The following is a 3,654-nucleotide window of genomic DNA, read 5'->3' as shown; positions in this document are numbered from 1 at the left end:
TTTCTAACCAAGGTTTTTCCCACATTGAGTTTTCCTCATATTTTCAGTATTATGTGATGCATTCTTTGTGTGTGTTTGATTACAAGTGTTTTCATTACTTTACTGGTTGCACACACAAAGTTGAAAATTGTTTATAATCACTAATTCACCCCCCTCTGAATGATATCTTGTATTCTATAATTGGTATTAGAGCCTTAGGTTCCCTGTTGGTCAAATATTTCTCTAGCTTAGGTAGATTCTAGTCTAAGAACACAATGGCAAGAAATGAGTCCTCCTCCTCCAAAGCCCCCATATTTTATGGAACCAACTATGCCTTTTGGAGAAGAAGAATGGAAACCTATATGTCCTCCCTAGGTTTTGATGTTTAGATGTCAGTTAAGAATGGGTATACTGGTCCTAGTTTTCCTCCTAAAGATCTGGATGCTAAGAAGGAGTATGAAAGCAATGCAAAGTAGAAACATGCTATTCTTAGTGGGTTGTCCGATAATGAGTTTGTTAAGGTTATGCACTGCTCGTCCGCCAAGGAGACTTGGGATAAACTATGGAGATTATTTGAAGGAGATGTCAAGGTCAAGGAGGCCAAGCTACAAACACTAAGAGGCTAGCTTGAAGGCTTGAAGATGAAAGATGAAGAAAAGATTGCACATTATCTTCAGAGAGTAGATGAAATTGTGAACACCATCAGAGGACTTGGAGAGGAAATAGCCAATAAAGTTCTTCTAAAAAAGGTACTTAGATCACACACATATAAGTATTATACAAAGGTCTTTGTTATATAGGAAGACACGGATCTGAAATTTTTTTCAATGGATGAGTTATTTGGCTCCCTAACTGCTTATGAGATGAGGACAACTAGTGAAGGAACTTAAAAGAAAGAGGTTGTTTTCAACTCCATCAAAAAGGGCAAGGAAGAAATTTCTCATGGTGAATTTGGTGAAGACTCAGATATAGAGGTGGCAAACTTTATGAGGAAGCTTAAAAGAGGATCCAGTAAGTATAAAGGAAAAATACCTCTCAAATGTTTTAACTGTGGTAAAATAGGACACTTTGCAACAAAATGTACCTATGGTGGGAATGGTGGAGAAGAACTGCAAAGCGCTAGCAGACCCTTGGGAAAGAACAAAGAGAAGAAAGTATATCGACAAGAAAGAAGAAGCTACTGAAGGCAAAAAAATCTATATACCATTGAGGATGATGCCATAGATGAAGAAAGTGCATCAGAAGATGACTACCATGAGGATGAAAGAGAAGTTAATCTCTTTATGGCACTAGATGAAGTGGTTGATGAAGATGAGGAAGATGAAGACATTGAAGCTGAAGTGGACTTGGAAGGTGAACTCATAAGTACACTTGAGGAGTTAAATAAAATAAGAAGAGAACTAAAGAAGGTTAAGCATGCTGCTGCAGAGGAACAAGAACAACTAGAGAAATCTCTGGAGGAATCCAAGAAGACAATATCTGATCTACTACTACAATTGGAAGAAACTAAAAGGATATATGAGGTCACATGCTTTGATTCATTAGAGAAGAAAAAGGAGCATCAGAAGTTAAAAGAATATATTGTAAGACTCAGAAAGGAGCTAGAAAAGAGCAAGGATGAATTGAAGATGAGGAGCAAGCATGAGGCCAACATTGAAGCCTTAGACAAGATGTTGAGCAAACATAAGCATTCAAAAGATACCAGTGGTATATAATTTGATGCAGGAAAAAGTTCAAACAACAAAGACACATCTGGTAAGGAGATACAATTCACTTCCTCAAGTGAAAGTAAAGAGAAACAAACCTTTACAGTCAGCAAAGATACTAGAAATAAGACCTATGATGAAGCTACAAGAAATCAGCTTGTGAACCCGAATGCCCAGTACCGGAAGGGTCAAACATTAAATCGATATGCAAATCATAAAGGAAAGCCCAAGGTAGATAATGAAGGATTCACTGGAGTCAAAAACATGAGAGGAAGACATTCGGTGAGACAAAGATTTGCCGGTCCAAAGCAACAAGACTGGTATGTACCCAAATTCCATGGTTACTACTACCGGTGTAATAAGTTTGGACATAGAGTTGCTGATTATAGACTGATGAATAAGCTCCTTGTTAGTTTTGAAAGTAGAAATTCTTTTTCTACACTCTGGGAGATGAATGTTGTATGTTACCACTGTAATGATTTAGGTCATAGGAGTTATGAATGTAGGAAAAGTCTAGCGGTGTCCTACAATAGGTTTTCAAATTCTTCATTTAATATCAATGTAAAATATTATAATTGTCAAAAGTTTGGGCACATTGCCAAACATTAAAAATTCAGAACAACCAAGAAAAAGAAGTTAGTACCAGATCAGAAACCAATGAGAAAACTGTAGCAAGAAATTGCAGCAGATAGGAAGAAAGAAGCCAACCCAGTCTGGGTTCAAAAGGACAACAAAGTAGAATCAAGTCTGATTGTATAGACTTCCCTGCATGCAGAAAGAAGAAACTTTTGGGTTGTAGATAGTCAATTTTCTAATCACATGACCGGTGACAAAAAGAAATTTATTAATCTTGAAGATTGGAATGGAGGTTCAGTAAGATTTGGAGACAACTCTTCCATCAATATAAAAGGAAAAGGTACTCTGAATATAGATGGAAAATTGAAGGCACATGATGTATATTATGTGGAAGGTTTAAAGGAAAACTTATTAAGTGTGAGTCAAATGTCTGATAAAGGATACAAATTCACTTTTGACTCTACCGGTTGCCAAATAATAAAAGAGAGTATCGGTCAGATTGTAGCAGAAGGAAAAAGGACAGATGGAAATGTGTACAATCTAAAGGAATGCTTTGAGTCCCAATAAATTATGGGACAAGTGGATGAGAGTTAGTTGTGGCACATGAGATTAGGCCACATAAATTTTGATAATCTGGTTAAAGTAAGCAAAAAGGGGTTTGTGAGACATATACCACCAATCATCAAATGGATAAGCACACTTTGTGATGAATGTGTAAGATGAAAGCAAACTAAGGTGACCTTCAAGACTAAAGAACATAATACTTCAAGGCCACTTGAACTTGTGCATACTGATCTATGTGAACCAACCAGAAAAAGAGCTCTAGCCAGTGAAAGATACTTCATGCTCCTCATTGATGATTTTTCAAGAATGGCATGGGTCACTTTCCTACATGATAAATCTCAATGTTTTGAAAGATTCAAGATTTTCCGAAAGATGGTTGAGAGGGAAAGTGGATGCAAGCTGAAATGTATAATATCTGATCAGGGTGGAGAGTTCACATCAAATGAGTTTGAAAATTACTGTAAGAGACATGGAATCAAAAGACAGTATTCATCTCCAAGGACACCACAACAAAATGATGTTGTGAAAGGAAAAACCAGACTATCAAGAAGATGGCAAGAATTATGTTAAATGAAGCAAACATACCAGATATATATTGGAAGGAAGTAGTTCACACTGTTGCATATACTTTAAACTAGGTTCAACTAAGAACAAACAACAAATGACACCTTATGAGTTGTGGTATGACCAGAAGCCATTAGTCAAATATTTTAAGGTGTTTGGAAGTAAATTCTTCATCAAGAGAGATGAGGATGGCTTAGGTGGTTTTGATTCTAGGAGTGATGGAGGTGTCTTCTTGGGTTACTCAACTCACAACAAAGCATACAAA

The sequence above is a fragment of the Cryptomeria japonica genome, chromosome 6 (assembly GCF_030272615.1).
Source record: "Cryptomeria japonica chromosome 6, Sugi_1.0, whole genome shotgun sequence".
Lineage (NCBI taxonomy): Eukaryota > Viridiplantae > Streptophyta > Pinopsida > Cupressales > Cupressaceae > Cryptomeria > Cryptomeria japonica.
Note: the sequence above shows the minus strand (reverse complement) of the source record.